The sequence below is a fragment of the Convolutriloba macropyga genome, chromosome 14, assembly GCF_964194025.1.
Source record: "Convolutriloba macropyga chromosome 14, txConMacr16.3, whole genome shotgun sequence".
Lineage (NCBI taxonomy): Eukaryota > Metazoa > Xenacoelomorpha > Acoela > Convolutidae > Convolutriloba > Convolutriloba macropyga.
This window is the reverse complement of record NC_134481.1, coordinates 3,676,480-3,694,997: the sequence shown is the minus strand read 5'-3', so window position 1 is coordinate 3,694,997 and position 18,518 is coordinate 3,676,480.

The window sequence follows — 18,518 nt, the reverse complement described above, 5'->3', positions numbered from 1 at the left end:
ACTTTTTGTTTAACGGTCACAAGAAACTTTATGTAAAATACTCCTAAAGCAATGAAAACATCAAATACATGAGAATATGTTAAGAAACTGAAGACCTCTCAATCAAAAAGAATGTTGAGAGGTGAGTGACGGTAGAGATATCTTAAGATATCTTGATGATGGACTCCCAATGAAGACCTTCACTTCTTTAGTTCAGAAAACTTAAGCAAAGACTTCAAGTAATGACTTTTCTGAAAAAATTGAATTTACCGGGGGGAATTTTTATTGCGGTGATACATGAAGCAGCATGTTATTAGTATAGCTAATATCCAAAGCCCTACAAAATTTATCAGTTCAAAACTTAAAGATATTCAGCATCGATTTTTCAGCCTCTTTCTCATGCTATGCAAAGTTTTTTAATGAGGTGGAAGTATGCTCTTACTATCCTATAAGCATACTATATTGAGAATGTTCGTTTTATAAAAAACGATATAGAGGATTGACGGAACGAACCCTCTTTCTTATGTTAAAAATTTCGTAAAACTTTTTTTCATTGAGCTGATTGTTTAAATCGTATGTCTTATTATTTTGTTGTCTTGTTCAGTTTGACGTTTTTGAAATTGTGAATTAGCATTTCAAGTTTATTAATTCAATAATAAACAAATGTTTGAGATAATTTGCCTAAAATCTTTTCTCATAATCCCTGTATTTTTTTTAGATTCCCGTGTCTCTGATTCACCAGATGAAAAACCTTTTCCGTCTTTCATTTTTTCTTCTCTTTGATTTCTATTGTCGGTAGTGTCTAAATCAAGAGTAATTTGTGGTAAAAATTGGCTAGAAAAAATTCGTAATCAAAATACTATCTAATTTGCATTTAATCAAATAATAATTTTCAGAGAGGCAATCGATTTTGATACGGTCAGGGTTAGATTCAAATGAAATGAAACCAGTAATCAGAGCTCCTCTATAAATGAGGAGTCTACCACACTTCAAAAATTTCAAATATGTTGCATAAAAAGTTAAGGCTTTTCATTTTTTTATTGCCATGGAGCAAGTAAACGATTTGTAAAGCAAAATTGAATGTTTTTTTTCAGCTTTTTTAGAAAAAAAAACGACAGCGTTATCTTCTTTGTTGCATATCCACCAATAAATTTTTCAAACTCAGTAGATTTTAAGATGACTAAAACACATTCAATTCAAAATAAAATCATAGATATAGTTTTTGACCATATATGATAAACCTTCAACAAACAGCTTGTTAAAGAAGGTTGTCGAGGATTTTTTTGGCTTTTATCGTTGCTAACAAGCTGTCGAAAAAATTCAAAAAGGAATTTTTTTGTTTAGGGAACTCTTGGAACCCCCAATGTACGTGGAGTTGACATAATTATTGATTTTTAGCTTTTAATTGCATATAACCGAAGAAGCGCTTAATCGTTTTCTAAAGAAGAGGATTTTAATAGAATCAAAGAGTTGTTAAAACAAAGTCAAACTCTTGGGCATGGATCTTTTATGGATGGCTAGTCTACATAAATAAAGAAACTTAGAATAGTTTCCTTAGAATAGTTTTTATTTGCATAGCTGAGAATGATTTTAAAACTAGAGGATTTGAATCTCATCTACGTGTTTAGCACATAGAAAAAATTATACGTGGTAATCAAGCTCCTCCTTGAAAAAAAATTTTTGGAAAAAGTTTTTTTTATTGGACCAAGACGATTTGGTTTGAAGCTTCTTTTCTAGATCCTCTGTAAACATAGCTTCTAAATCATCAATAACTTTTGAAGTAGCATTAGCTTTTGCAGTAGCAACTTTTGCAGTATAAAAATTGAGCTTTTCTTTTGTTATGAGTTGCACAAATGCCAGTCTTGTTTACATCAAGTTACTTTAATCGGATAAAGGTTTTTGATTTAAAGCAAAGTTTTTATGCAGAATTTCCGCAGACTCTAAAAATAATGTTAAAAAACTAAGAAATTATTTGAAAAAAAGCCGTCAGTTAAATCTACAATTAGTTTTTTGACGCAGTTTATAGCTTGGTAACTTTGTTAAAATTATATTTCAGCGTAAAATCAAAATGAAAAAATCATAAGAAAATTTAAAAAAAAATCAGTTAAATGACTTTCGGAAATTTATTTTTTTGAATGCTACTATAGTGCAATTTCTCTGTTTCAATGCTCTTTATAAATGCATAGATAATAATGGGGTTTTTAATATTTTAATATTTTCAAAATGAAACACTTGTTTTTCTAAAAGCTATCAAAAATTGCGCGTATTCAGCTGTCGTGTGCTGTTTTCAATGCCACGTAGCGTTGCAACGTAAAAAAATTTCCGAGCAGGAAAGTGGAGGTCCGGTAATTAGAGAATTAGAAGGAGAAGGAGCACGAAATAAAGAACGAAGAGGATATAAAGAATGAATCGGAAGAAGTCGGTACGGAATGTAGTGCAGTACGGAAGTCAGCTCGAAGTAGCGTAGCAGGTCATGCAGAAGAGTTGTTTTCTTTAAAAAAAATACATGATTGGAAAACTATTGCAAAGGCTGATTCGAGTTTTTAGTACCCAAATCACGGCTTGTGAATGAGCATCCTTTTGCCTGAAATCAGTTTTTTTTATGTTTGATCCTTGAGCTCTGATACTTTCATTGACAATTCCCCTTTATTGAGAACAATTCCAAGTGTTGGCACCAAAAACATTGTGTGAAGAGGGTAGAAATTAGTAGATCCAAAAAAGAAATCTTTACCCATAGCTGTTATTTCTCAAAAGCATTTTTTAAAACCTTAACGTTTGCTGTTTCAAATTGTAAACTTGTTTTAGTTATTAAAACAAGCAGAATTTTAAGGTGATTTCAGCTGCATATTGACGAACTATCAAACAAGTTTTCTCAAAACTTGTTTAGTTTTCCAGATCAAGAAATTGATAAAAACCAAACCAGTTTGTTGTTGTAAAACCACAGTGTTCGTAGAATTTTTGGGAAAAAAATGCAAAGAAACTTTTATACCAGTTTATTTGCATACAGGCGTATAAGCGGACTGAAGTTAGCAAGAAAATATGTTAAAATAAAATCAATGAATCGATAAAAGCGAGCAAAATATGCATCGTCAATCTCAACGATATCCCGAAGTAATCAAAAACCTCTGGAATAGCTTGTGTAGCCAAGAAGATATTTTTTAAATCTTTTTTCATTTGCATATCAATAAAAAACTGGAAAATTGCGTTCAAAAATAGTTCTTTTTATCTAATCAATGAGTTGAAATTGAATAAAAGTTTGTGCTTTAGATCCACTGAGTATATATAATTTAAATCAACCTGCATTTTTGAAACAGCACGCTTAAAAATATTAGGTTTTCGTTATATGTTTGCGTCAGGTATAAAACGAATAAACACTTTCTAAAATAACTGGTCTTTGAAGCAAAACAAAAATTGTATGGTAGATAACCAATGTACGTAGAGTCTGCATAAAAAAATTTTGGACAAATTTGCCTAAGGGAAGTATTTTATTTTCTCTGTTTTAATTTGACTATGTGAGAATAGATGTTTTCAAAACCAGTAGTTTTTCGTGAATCATGTAGTCGTTGAAAAATCTCGAAATTTTGCATGGTAAATAACCAAAAAACGTAAAAAATTTCTAAAAGTCTTTTTGGAATAGCTTGCATCGGAGAGAAGTTTCCTTTTTATCTTTTTTTGCATATACTTTTCCTTTTCAACGGCACAATTAAATATTTTCAAAAATTATAATTTTATCGGATATAGAAGTTAATGAAAAGTATCTGTTGTGGAAACCAAGTGTTCGCTGAGTTTTTGTAATAGCTTGAATAGGAAAAAAGTGAGACAATAATCAAACGATTTTACATGCATATAGACAAATAAGCGAGTAAATGATTGCAAAAATCGATTCGATTGCTTATATTGGATAAAAGAGTTAGAGAAGTGAAACTTCAATGCCGATTGTCAATCCCAAGTGTATGAAGGTCAGAATGAAATCACCAACAGCTCGCCTATTTTTCCTAAATAGTTCTTGAAGTGGATCCTGAAATTGTTTAAATCAAAACAAAATTTGCATTGTAGATCCTCAAAGTCCTCAAAAATCTTTATCATCAAAAATTTTTGGAATTGCATGCCTAATTTCCAACGGATTCTGTTTGCAAAAAAAAATCGGTTATTTTTTGTTCATTTCGAAAATTTTTAGCGCATTTTATAGCGGATCAAGGATTTGTTGTAACCCAACCGAAGTTTATGTTGGAGATACCTGGTATATGTAAAGTTGAAAAGGTTAAGAATAGTTTGCCAAGCATCATAGCGTTTCATCAGTTTTTGGTTGCTTAAAGCGAATCAGCGTTCATTATTTTTTTTAATTTTCGTGTTGCCTATAAACGCAGGTAGCTCTTCACTTTTTTTTCTTTTAACATTAGCTGGATCAAGGTTTAAAAAGTAAGTTTTTCTTGGATCAACGAGTTATTGAAACCGAACCAAATATTATTTTGTTGATTTTCAGCGTACGTAGAGTCTATTTTCGTCAAATAGTTTTAAATATAGCATTTCAACTTCATATAAATAACAAGCTTTACATATAAGTAAAGTTAGCTACATATAATTAAAAAGCAAGATTTTATAGATTTGAAAAAAAAACAGTTTTTTATTAGATTTAACCTAATATCGTTTTTTTCAGAAATATTTGCATAACGCAACCAGACGCTGTGTGGTATATTCCACATTGTTATCGCCAGATTCCTTATCGTCAAAATTACTGGGAATATCAAGTCCTGCAAAAAAAATAATTTTTTGTGGGTTTTTAGTATCGTATAAGCAAACAAACATATTAAATAGAGTCCAAACTCTCAATAAATGTTCGTTACTTTGCGCGGCAAAAAACAGCTGAAACAAAACAGAGCTGTAACTCTCCAGTGTATATAAATTACCAAGAAAATTTTGAATTCTAAAATAAAAAAAATTCATATGTTTTAGTTGCATTTAATTAGGTAATGTATTAAACGAATCCAAAGCAATTTAATTTTTTTTTGATAAAGGAGTTGATTAAACCTGATCAAAAACTGTATGGCAGATCTCTTAGAGTCCTAATAAACAAGAATTTTGGGAAAAGCTTGTCGGACTAGACATCTGCTGAAATAGCACACAAAATAATGGTAGCTCTACTGTGTAGGTAGAGTCTAATCAACAAGAAACTGTGGAATAGCTTGCCGAACAGAAAAAAGATGTTCATGTCATATAGTTTCATGTAAGCGAACAGGTTTTTAGGTTTTCTCAAAAATAGTTTTCTCGGGCGAGGAGTTGATGAGCTCAGACCTAACTGTGTTCCGTAGTTTACCAGTATATTTGCCGTCTAAATCGTATAATAACTTTGGAATAGGTTGCCAAGTAGAAAGGTTAGCTTTTATCTGTTTTCGTTTATTAAAAAGTAATTAAACGTTTTGAAACAAGTAGTTTTTATCGGATAAAAAAGATACTGAAACCAAATCAAAATATGTACGGTAGGTATTCAGTGTATGTAGATTGTAAATTCTCAAGAAAGTTTGGAATAATTTGCTTACCCAAAGAGCAGAATTTTTTTTTGGTTTCCTGTAAGCTAAAATGCATTGAAAAGTTGCGGGAAAAATGGTTGGAGGAGTTTATGGAATTGAACCAAAAAATTTCTTGTAGGTCCACAGTATATGTAGAGTCTATATCATCAAGAATTTTTGGAACGGCTTGCGTAGCAAAAATTACCCTTTCTTCTGTTTTTAGTTGTGTATAAGCTCATGAGAGTTTATATGTTTATATATTTTTAGATTTGTTGAAAAAAATGGTTAATATTGATTTTATGTGGTTTGATATACATAGAATCGAAGCAATAAAAAAAGCTTATGAAAAAACTGCTTGGCGGAAAACTAACTTGTCACCTGTTTGTTTTAGATAAAAAAGGAAAGAACATTTCCAAAAAGTCATTTTGTTTATTGGATCAAGATTATTTTGAAACCAAATCAAAGCTTGAATTGCAGATCCTCATTCTTAAAAAAAATTTAGAGTTTTTTATGATAAATCTCAAAGTAGATGTATTGTAAAGGTTTGATGTCCCTTTTATACTTATTGAACTCCTGGTTCAACTTGGATTTGTGGAGTGACACATACTAATATAAAAGTTATAATGTAACGAAGATTCAAAGTGGTATTAGAGGCAGACTATCATCAGTTTTGATCCAGTTATAGTGAAGAGGAGAATTATCGGAAGTATTTTGATTTCCTTTCCTTATAATCATCAACTATGGTTCAATCACCACCTACTGTTAAAATGAAAATTTGTGAAGGACTTAACTTTACATCATCAAGTAAAACTAGAGAAAATATCTAAACTATCGATATGAATTATACTGATGAATTAAAACATGAAAAAAAAGAAATATCAGTTCTTTCCCGAAAAGACAAAAGTTAATACTATGCAACAGTTCTCAGAGTGTCAGATATCTAAAAAAGTAAGAATTATACTGAAAAATTGATGCTGAAAGTCACAGATGAATGTATCTATGTTATTGATGGGGAGATGCTAGAATGTATCTATCTAAATCAAGGATTAAAGTAAGAATATATTTCAATTGAATATTAATTACATCTTGAGAAGACTGAATGATAAAGACCTTATATTAAATTTAACATTAGGAAAAGAAAAGAGTCTGAGAAGAGAGGTGATTTTTTGGAGATACATTCTTCCTATTAATGAATAAGGAGTTATATGGTTAAACTATTGAGAAATTTTATGATAGATAAGACGTGTCCTGAGGGTTCCCTTTATGAGGATACTTCTAGAACTGTCTTATGGTTGTCTCAAGGATATGGTGTACTCTTAAGGCTTACCTGACTAACTAAAGTTCTATATCTCTAGTCTGTTACTCTTCCATCTGAGCTTCAGTAGACAGTGCACGGGCCTCAATGCTAAAGTCTAACGTATATCTCAATACAAAACAGGAGCGGAGTAGAGAGAGAGAAATATACTTTATTATTATATCAGGTGGTTAACTGGTACTGACTAAATAACTTTCTCTTCTGAGAAGAGGGGTAAATGGGTAAACATCTAAAGGAAAGAAAGGAAAAGATATTATTCCCTTTTTATCAAATCAGGGAAGAGTATTTTCAGTCTTTATTTATTTAAATAATAAAGTATTTCAAATAGTCTTTTCTGGAAGTCATATTTGACTCCATCTTTCCGGGGTTTCGAGTTTTTTGAAAGTCTCTTGTACAATCTAATAAGTCAATTTCTCTTTATTCTCTCTGAAGGATTTTCTTTCTTTTTTGAATGTGTTGCTTGAGATCGGTTCGTCTGTAAGTCGGTTCCCAGACACAGGTTGCCCAAGGAGCAAGGATTGAACATCAGCAACCACAAAAGTATCTATTCCATTACCACGTCCAGTGGGTGAAGATCCTTTCGGGTAGGTCCGGTGTTGATGCTTGGAGGCGATCCTGATGTCCAGTGACTTGACTTACCTGACTTACCTGAATTGGTTTGTTGTTAGGTGTTAGATGTTAAAAAAAGTTTTTCTCTATTGTAACCTTTGTTAGGTTTTAATATTCTGTTATACCTAGTATCCCCTCCGGTTGGAAAGAAAATAGAAATTTATATGTTCTGTGTTAAGTATTTTTTGGTATATGGTTTTATGGAAATCGATGGATCAATTGAGGGTAGTTCTTATTGAGTCAACACAATCTGTGTGACGTGATCGAGAAATGTTTAGTGACATGTGAATGTGTGGCCATGTTGGATTAGTTCAAATTTGATTATTGAAGATGAACATGTATTAAGGAATTTATTTCTTCGCGAAACCAGAAGTTATTCTGATGCAATCAATTCTCACGAATTGTATTGTCATACTTCTACAATTTGTATTGTGTTATGTATTTTTGTAAAAGGTTTAGAGATCTCGCTTATTGTTTGTTATAATGAGTAGACACAAAAATGTCAATTGTCTGATCCTCATTAATGGTTATTTCATCAATTAAGGAAATTGATTAATGTCTCTGTCTGCGCGCTTATATCCAATATTCCAAATAATCCAAAGACTCTTTCAGTATTTGGAGTACTACAATGTTAGTTGTTACTAGGTAAAGGTGAAGCTGTTAGGTGTTACTATAGCTTAAGGAAATAATGTAGTTTATCCATATATACACGTGTTTTGTTCTTTGATAAATGAATGCATGTTTTACATATATTTGGTCATCGGTTTATTTATATGTTTTTACATGTGAAAATTTCGAAGTCAAAATATTTTATGTTTTAATCTATGTTGGAAGTTGATTTATTGTTACAGTTTGTTTGGAAAAGTATATAACACTTTGTTATGTCATTATGATTTCAAACTGGTATTGTAGTTTGTATGTTGTGCAAACAAATCGGTTCTATTAGACTCTAAGTTGAGTTTTGTTAAAATGTCATGTCAATGACTCAAGGTCTGAAAGTTATTATTACATGTTATACGTAGAGTTAAAATGTCTGTTATATGACTCATTGTTTTCCATTTACACTTTGTTTACATTGCAAGTGTATATTATGTGTTCTAATTTCCGTCAGTTCTGTGTCTTATTTCAAGTTGTTATTTATTAATTTACAAAATTGTATATATCTAACTATGGAAAAATCTTTGCATATATACATGTACATATTAGAAATTAGGTTAGATCTTCATAAAGAGTAGAAAATTATTTTTTTTTTAGACTTTATTGAACAGATAAAATATCTAATAATCGGCACAATTATGCTTTGTAATTGAAAGTTATGTAAATAGGAGATATAACTAGAGACTGCTAGTTGGGCGTATTTTTATCGGGATACAGATACAAATATAAGTGTTTACAAAGTATTTGAATACAAAATATTGGACTGCTACAAATACATTTATCAGAAAGGGGTTAATTCCGGGTATCAGAAAACATAAATAATCACATATGCACTGATTAATTTCTTAGTTATGCATCGTTACTTGTCGAGATTATCAAGAGTTGTTACTTGTTACTATGATAACATTGTTAAATTTTCTCTGTCCGTTTCGGATAGTTTCGAGCGGTACCATGAGAGGCCGCTCCGGTGTATCCTTCGGTTGGAAAATATAATAGTTCTTGATTGGGTCAAAGTTTCTAAGTGTGCCCAATGTATATTCCCATTTTTTAAACGATATCCGTAATTTAGGAAATAAGGTGATGTGAGTTGATCGTTTATGTGTATATAACTTCTTGATGTATTATTGCTTTTGTCACGTAAAAATGTAAAATATATAAGGTTGTGGATTAGCTTAGTTTCATGTACTCTGTAGTTATTGTTCTGTACATCTTTTGGTGTAGGATGCAGAAAATTGAAACTAAGTTGAAAAATCTGTTGATCGTAAATACTGTACGCAGATAGGTCTTGGGATGCTTTTGCTATAAGTGGATCGAAATTACATGTGATTGGAATTTTAAACTCGTAGTCATAATCATATAAAAATCTTTCAGTTAGGCTATAAAACTGTTTGAGTTTCGGTCACATAGTCTTGTGGAGTTTGTCTCTCCCCATGTTTTTTGTACTACGCTTAACTGTATTTGTATTTTCTGATGGTAGAGGTGGGAAATACTCTGAAACACGATCTTTAAGGTTATGAAGAGGTGCCATGAAAAAGTTATATTCGCGTGAATCGAACTGCATGTTTGCCAAATTTCTGTATGATAATAATGGATTGTAATTGCTGTTGTGTGGGCTATTTAATGTTCTAGGATCTTTGTCCTGAAACCAAATTGTTTCCATAACTGTTGTTGTTGGTGTCTGCTCATTTGTTGATTGGTGGAAAAATGATTTACTAGTAGTTGATCTCGGTGTTACCGCGTATGGGAATCTTAAATTGTTCGGTCTACTATTAGCTGTAAGCAATCGTTGTTGAGCATACGTTTGTGTTCTCGGGTGTTCTGTAATATAATCAGATGGTGGTGGCGGTCGCACTGGTGGTGGGTAGTTTGGAAGTGGGGGTGATGTATATGATTCCGTCGTTGAACGGTTTTGAGTGTTAACTAATCTGCTATGTTCATAGCTATGTATAATTGTACTTGTTCCTTGTTCCTTAGTGTTTTTGTAAGTGTTAAAGGATTGCAAGTTCCGTCTGTCTTCATTCTGTTTTAACTTGTCAAATTTATTCCTGATTTTACGTGCAATCTCTTGTGGTGTTTGAGTATTCTCTGGAGTGTTGTCCAAATGTACTCTCATTGTTGTAACTGTTTCAGAAATATTCCCCATTTGATCGTCTGTTTGAGTTCCACAGTCCGATGCGTTATCTCTTACTGTGCCAGGACTCGATCTTCCTGATCCGGAACTCAGCTCTCCTTCTTCAACTTCATAGCTGAAGGGTGAATCGGATTTGTATGGCGATTCGTAGTCCATGCCTGTTGCCATTGTGCTAAAACTCATAGATTATTACTATTGGAATAACATATAGTTACAAATGTTATGTTGACTGTTATAGAAACTGTTTGTAGTTTGATATGTTATAAACTCACTCGTTAGTGATTACATTGTTATATATTAAAAATGTATTGTCATTTTTACTGGAGGTCTCTTGTGTTTTGTTATGAATACACAATTTTATGAATACACAATTTTGATGAGTTAATAGTAGTGGGGGGGGGGGTATACTGTTAGATGTTTTTTAATGTACGTTTGGTTTTAAATTTCGTATGTATCAGCCGAATGAGTGTCAAAATATGTGACTTCATTTGTGCGTGGCTGATCATTTTGAAGGATGTCTAAGCTGTGACTGCGATTATGCATTTTGTTAGCCGTTAATTTTAGTTGTTCAAAATCAATTGGTGGGGAGTTTTGTATATCGAGTAGTTTCGATGTAGGTATTAAGTGTCTTTGTTCGTTAGTTGTTAATGAAGGATTTGGGATTTCATATGGTTTTTGTTGATTAATTGGTATTGGTGTTTCATATGGATGGTTGTGGAATAAATTATTATGTTGTTCAACTTTTGGTGCACTAGGGATAGGTGCTGATAAGCTGTTTCCGATGCATTGATATGCCGGGGGTGGTGTCATTAGTTGTGGTGATATGGTTTGTAGTTTATTCTCTTTTATTGTTTCTAATGGTTCTATTTTAAATGGTTCTGGTTTATATTTCCTTTCTGGTAATGGTGGTTTCTGTGTCTTTTTTGTTGATTCTAAAGTTCGTAATTGTAATCCGTTTTCTGTTCTACGGATTGTAGTGTTATAATGTTTATAATTTGTATCAACGTAAATTTCTGTTGGTAGCTCATTGTTATTATGAGTTGATGTTGTTACTTCTGCTGAATGTCTACGAAAGTTAGGTCTATTTTTTCTCGTTTTGTTATTCAAGTTTCCATAATGCGAATTGTTATCGTCACTGTCGTCATGAAGATTTTCTTCTTGTATTTGTGCTACTAGTTGTGTAAGTGTTTGTGAAAATATTCCAAATATTCCGGTTTGTAGTATTTTTGTTATACTTGCTTGTTTTCCGATTGCTTTATGAATAGCAAAGCGCTATAAAATTTAATAATAAGTATTGTTATGAATAGTATCATGCTAATCATAGCATAAACAATAGCCATTTTCTCTAATACGTACCATAGGCAACCAAAAATGGTTAGAATTTGGTCTTTTAGCCATGCGCCGTCAAACATTTCTTTCCAGTTTACGCTTGGTTGATCAATCTGAAAGTTATATCCATTGATATTCAAATCTCTTGGCCATTTTAGTGATTGTTAATAATTTTTGTATGTTTGTATTAAACCTAATTGTTCGAGCTCTAAGAGTTTTAGTGCATTAGCTGATTGTGCGTCTTGTAATGGTTTTTCACGGTCTCTCATGTATTCATGTAATAGGTCTCTTTTTCAATCTTGTGCTAGTTGTTCTTTACTGTAGATTCCGCTTTCTATTAGACTTGCTTTACTAAACATATTGTCTAATACTATTTCTACAGGTGATATAGTGTTTAGTATTGTTTCAACTTGAACTGGATACGGTGTTAATCTGTTTCGAGATGCTCCTTCAGTATCTATAGATATGAGTTGATCAAAATTACTGTGTGAACATGGTACCTTTTTTGCCCAAAGGTATGTTTGGCGTGTTAGTTGATGTACATATTGTACCCTGTTTTTGTATAAAATTGGTATTTTATCATAACATTCACGTGTTTGTGGTACATAAAGCGGTGATGATTTACTTTGCAAATTTGTACATTTTCATAACATTAACTCCTTCTTGTTTGACAAATATTGACCTGTCTCCGGTAAGGATGTATCCTAGAAGTGGTGTATTCTTTTGTACTTGTGTTAATGTTAACTGTCGTAGATTTCTAGTTTGTTCGCAAATTTCTGAATAAAATTCTATTGCTTGTAAACTGATTCTAGAGTATATGTTACGCATATATAAGTCCATTTTCATATTTAAATGAACAAAACCATATTTCGTTAAAAAAACCGTAATAAAATTGGTTGTTATCTTCATCTTCGTAGCGTGTGTGCGTTGATATGATTTGTTTCGGTGTTATTTTTATGAATTTTTCATCATCGAATTTATCTTTCTTTCTTGTTACTTTCTGTCCTGTATGCATATCAAAGCCATATTCATATATTATGTAAATATCATCGTATTCTGTTTTTTGTAAGGGTTGTAGTGATCCGCATTCGCGTTCAACTATTGGGTATATTTCAAATCGTGTTGCTATTGAGGCTGTTTTATTTAATTTTATTTTCTCTTGTATATCTGGTTTTTGTACTGTTGTCCATTCTGCGTTTGTTTCTATCCAGTATCGGTCTTGGTATTTTACCATGTATGCATCAAATCTAATTAGTTCAAATAATTGACAATGTGTTTGGGGTTCCCAAACTATTGTAGCTTTTGTAAAAGGTGTCGGTTGACACTCTCCTTTGTGGAGATCACATGGTAGTTTTGTTCCCATGTATGAGATTTCTTCCGTATCAAGATTTAGTATGAGTGATACTTCTCTGATTTCTAATGTCCAATCTAGTATGTCTATTCTATTTTGTTTTCTTACTCCGGTTAAACAGTTTGATTGTGCGTTTTTTTTGCGGAGGGTATCCACTTTGGGTTTGTGTAATCATACACTATCCTTCCATATGGTGGTACCATAGGAGTATCTAAATGAAATTGTATTCTGCCTTGTAGGTCTTCAATTCTCTTTTGTAATGGTGGATTAGCTGTGTAATTGAATGATATGCTGTATCTTGTGGGTTTATATTCTGTATTTTTCAGTAAGTTAAGTCTGGCGAGTTCGTTACGAACTTCGTCCGGTCCTAATATTTTTGTTCTTTGTGCGTCTGATACATAATAGCTAGGTCGGTTTGCTCTAATGTAGTTGGTGTGTTGTGAACACCATTCTACTCGTTCTTTAATTGTTCCTGCAACTGCGTATGCTTTAATCTCTACTGCTTGTGCTTTTGATAATAGCTGAACTTCTGTTTTCGTCATGTCTAAATCTAGTGGTTTAAAGTTTCATGTGCTAATTTTGTTTAGCTCGTAGTATTTTACGTTTGTTATTTCTTCTGCATCGCAATCGTGATGTTCAATAAAAATATCTTGAGGTCCGATTGCTGAGCCGTTTATGTTTTGTCCTGTTAATTCTACGTAGTCTTCCTTTGTTTGACGTTTTTGTCTTTTGTTGTTCAATTGGAATTTTTCTAGAATACTGTTTGTGAGATGTTCTCAATAGAAATTCCATTTTCTTGTCCATTTCTTCATAGTCTGAACTGTTTTTAAAGTTTTCTAATTATGTGATGTTATAATTGTCTTTGTTTAGGTTTGAGTCTGTTGTTAGTTTTGTTTGATTGTCAGATACGTGTTTCATAAGTTTGTTGAAGTTTTTTCGTTCTATTGTATTTGATGTATGTGTTTTTATTTTGTTTTTATTTTTGAAGTATTCGACATGTTTCTCCATTCGTTCGTTGATACGGTTTTTAATATGTTCTTTAAGTTTGTTTTGTATCTTGTATTGTGATTGTAGTTGTGTGTCTATTTTCATATAAGTAAATATTATTATTATTAATATTATTAGTATTATAGATTTTATTTGAAACGGCATGTGTACGATAATCCTGTATGAGGATTGTAAAATGCTGCAAAGCCTAAAGTTTGTTTAGTATATCTATCAAATTTATAGACGAAGTCAATACAAATAAACGGTGCTGGTGTCGTTGTTGTTACTATGGAGGGTGTTGTTGCATGAAATGGATGATTGAATATTGTATCGTATTTAATCGTTGTATTAAACTTTAGTTCTAGAGATGGTGTTGCTAGAACTTCAAGTGCTGTATTTCGTTGGCGATGTGTTAGATTTAAGGTATTTGTAAGTCTATTTCTTGACCAATTTGTGAGGGTATCTCCAAGATTAGTTGGTCCGTATAATGGTGGAGGTGGATTCCAGGTCTTATGATCTAATGGGAAAAGATATGTATGATCTTTAGTTCTACTTAAAGTAGGTGGATTTGAATTTAGTACTGGTGTTGCTCGGGTTCTACCTGGATGACTTGATGCTAGTCCTAATTCTGGTATAAATTATGCTGGTGAGAGTGTTGTATTTCGTGGTGGTTTTAAGGAGTTTGTTACTTCTATTCGTGGTACGCTTATTGATGTGTTCGAGGATGACGATTGGTGTGATCTATGTGGTGTAGTGTTTTAACTTATCGTTTGTTGCGGTGAAGTTGCTGACCAAATTGAGCTATGTGGTGAGTGTATTGGTTGTACACGAAAATGGTCTTGTACAAAATTGAAGTCTTGTCTTTGTTGAAATGTGGGTGGTAGAAAAGGATTTGCTCTTAATTCAGATGATGTAGGTGTTGGGATAGTATTAGAACTTGAATGATCGTTTGGTGAACTGATATTAAAATTATGGAGTGTTGGTGTTCGGGTTGGTGTTCCGGTTGGTGTTCCGGTTCAACTTGGTGGTTCTGACTGTCCGGCTTCTATAGGTCTTATTATATTTAATTCTAATTCAGTAGAATCGTATGAGACTAATGTAGAGTCCTGTGTGGGAAATGAGAGTGATGCTCTACGTCTGCCTCCTAATAGATGTCTAGTTTCTGTTCTCTCACGCCGTACTGTATACGGGTTTTCGTTTCCAGGGTCTGTATCGTCTACTTCAGGCGATGTTGGTATATTTGTTAAATCTGTTACTTCGTTATGATGTGGTTGTTCTTGAGTATTGTTACGGTTACTATTATTATTTGATGACGCAATTTTTGCTGATTTTTAATTTTTTAAGCTCCGGAAACAGGTCCGTGTGGTGGGATCTGCATATATGGTGGTGTTAATATCAGTACTGGTATTAGTTCTTGTTCTGGTTGGTGTGTTTGTGCTCCTATGTTTGATATCCAAAGTTCATTATGTTGTATTCTTAAGTTTAACTGGTATATTACAACGTTTCCGTAAAATGGTGATTCTGCAGGGAATCCAATTTGTAGATAGAATTTTTGTGAATGTAATGTGTAATATATAGATTCTTCTATGTCGGGGTTTGGATCAATTTTTATGGATTTACAAAGTTCTCTTTTAAACTTAAGCACATTCCAACTAGGAAATATAAAACTATTGCAATTTTAATAAATTTAAATATTTCCAGTTCTACAATATCTAGGTTTGTTTTTCATGTATGGTATATATCAGGATGTATTTCGTGCATTGAATTATTGTACTGGTGGGCTTGCATATACTACTCTGCGATTTCTAATTACTTCATGTATTGTTACAATCGCTAGATACGTGGATATTACTACTATGCAAGGTACTAAGAATATAGTAAGAAATAATATTATTCTATTTAATATTAAATAGAGTATTACTAATGTTTCTGAGAAATCAATTGTTGAAACGTATAAACGAGTGTTGTTATCTGGAGAAGATTTTTAATACCGCACGGGAAAATGACAGTCATTTTCTTGTGTAACTGACACTTAACGGTGTCGCACTATTTTTATTAGATTTAAATTCACTGGTAGACTACAATAACAATAATCGGTATCATATTATATGTTAGGCTTTTAGTTTATCGTCTATAAGTTCGATAGCGTCTTTTTTACAAACTACTACGAAAACTGTGTTTAGTTTGTTAATGGCAACACATTTATCCGTGTGTATCTGTTGTTCCAGTTTTTGGAATTCTGTAAGAGTTTCGTTACAGAGCGTTATGTCTTTCAATAATTCAAAATGTTTTTCTCCCCAAAAGAGTTTTACTTCTTGTCCGGTTTCTGTTATTCCATCAATTATGAATAAACAATCTTTAGTTGAAATTTTAAAACCAGTGGTTGTAATACTGTCGTTATCAAAATGTATATGACTATTTAAAGGAAATTTAAGTTGAGCAAAATTGTCTCTTTGTACTTGTATTTTTGAATTTTTGAATTTTGAGTTAACACTTTCGGTTTTTCAGCTTAGCTGAAATTTTTCACAATTTTTCAAATTTTTCAAGTTAGTTTGGCAGTTGTGGATTGTACGAGGCAAAATCAGAATTGTGATTTTTACTTTCTCGTTTCAGGTTCTCTACAATGTTCTTGACATTTATATATCTTCCGTTTTTCATTTTTCGGGTTTTTAAGTTGTCAATTTTAATAATTTTCCAGAACTTTTGTTCTCAAGATGTTGTTTTTCTGTGTAATTGGTGTATTGGTATGAAGTTTATTATATTTGATGGTAGTTGACGTGCTTCCATCACGTTATGTCATGGTAATTAGTCTGTTGTTGGTGCCAACTTTGTTGTTGTCTTGTGTTTTGAAGTAGTTTCTTTGATCATTTGTATGGCTCGTGGCGTCAGTTTGTACCAAGGAATTTGGTGCAAAAATGTCCAATTACTGAAATGGTATGATTGCTAATTGGATACGTTGTTGCAGTCTTAAGTTAAGTGGTAATTGGTACAAATGGTACAAAATGCTTTGTTTGAGAAGCATTGACGTAATTGAAATGTTTTTCAACTACTAATGATCTTGGTAAGATCAGTCTTGTTAATCACCGTCTTGTATAAGTAAAAACCTTTAGTACTATTATTTGTAATTCTATTCATGTGTATTCATGTTTATTGTTTGTAATATTTGCCTGTATCAATTTAAATATGTTTATCGGTTCTTTTCTAATATATTTGGTTCTGCACACAAGGTTCGGGTTAGGTATGTGTGCCCGTAGAAATACTGAATGTACATAGGAATATACATAGGAATGTACATAGAGATAGATTTATTGTTATAATGTGATAGATTTTTCGGATGATTCACAGATTATATTCCGAATGTTCTATGAAGATGATTTTTGAAAATTGATTATATCAGGTAATATTAGAGCATTAAACGGTTACGGGATCTGTTTAGTAGTTTTACTAATGAAAGCTGTATGTACGGATTATCAAGAAATGATTAGTATAGTCGGCCAAGTGAAAGGAAAATTTTATAACGTTAGAAATTTTCGATTATGTGTCTAATATTATACGTGTTAGTGAGAGTACTAAGGTTGAATCTACAATCCATAGTGGATTATTGTATTGTATATATGTATTAATTTGTCAGTATCGGTTGTTACAAATACAATGAATAGCGTGGTATTGATACGGGTTATTAATATTAGTATTAATTTGATTATTATTATTATTAATATTATGTATTATTGTTCTTTAATTATGGTGTTTAATTATGTTACGAAGATTGTAGTTATGAGTTTGTTGAATTTCATCTTGTTCTATGTGTTTCCTGTCTGATGTTTGTATAGTAGGTTGTTTTAACATTGGAATTTCGTTTGTTAGTAAGTAGTTTTGTAATTCTAGTTTAATATGTCTTTCTTTGAGGTAATACGGTACTATGTGATTTCTGTCTATTGTTATATATTCTTTATTGTGATCTTTTAATATGTATGTTGTTTCTGTAGGTTTATCGATGATAAGATATGGTCCTGTATTTAGTGGTAGGAGTTTTTTAGATACGCCGTCAATTTGTTGATGATTTGTTACTAATACGAAAGTTTTCTTCTCAAGTGGTTTTGCTGTACGAAATAGGAGGTTTATCTCATCTGTTAACTTTTTGCTGTTTTGAAGTATTTTTGTTATTGTACGATATGTATCATTATAGTGTTTTTCTTTTTCAAGGAACCATTTAGCAAATGTTCCTTTTTGCAACTTTGTTAATTTTGGATGGCTGAATTGTTTTTCCAAATGAGTATGTGCTTTTTGTGTGTTGCATGCACTTTTTTCCGTTGGGTTGCAATTTCCCATTTCCTCTGTTGTTGTCCCAAGTTTTATTTTTGTTGGTTATCTTGGCTTTTGGTTGAAAACGACTTCATATGGTGACATACCTAATCGTGTTTGGTATTGTGTATTATATGCATATGGAAAGAACTTTGCCATCCTTGACCAATTTTGATATTTCTCGTCTAATAATGTTCTAATAAATTGTCCGATTATTCTGTTTGTCCCTTCTACTAATCCGATTGTCCAAGGTGCATATATTGTACTTGGTTTAAACTTGATTTCGAAGTGATTACATAAATGTGTTATTTCTGTGTTAATGTATTCTGATCCGTTTTTGGAACGAATTTC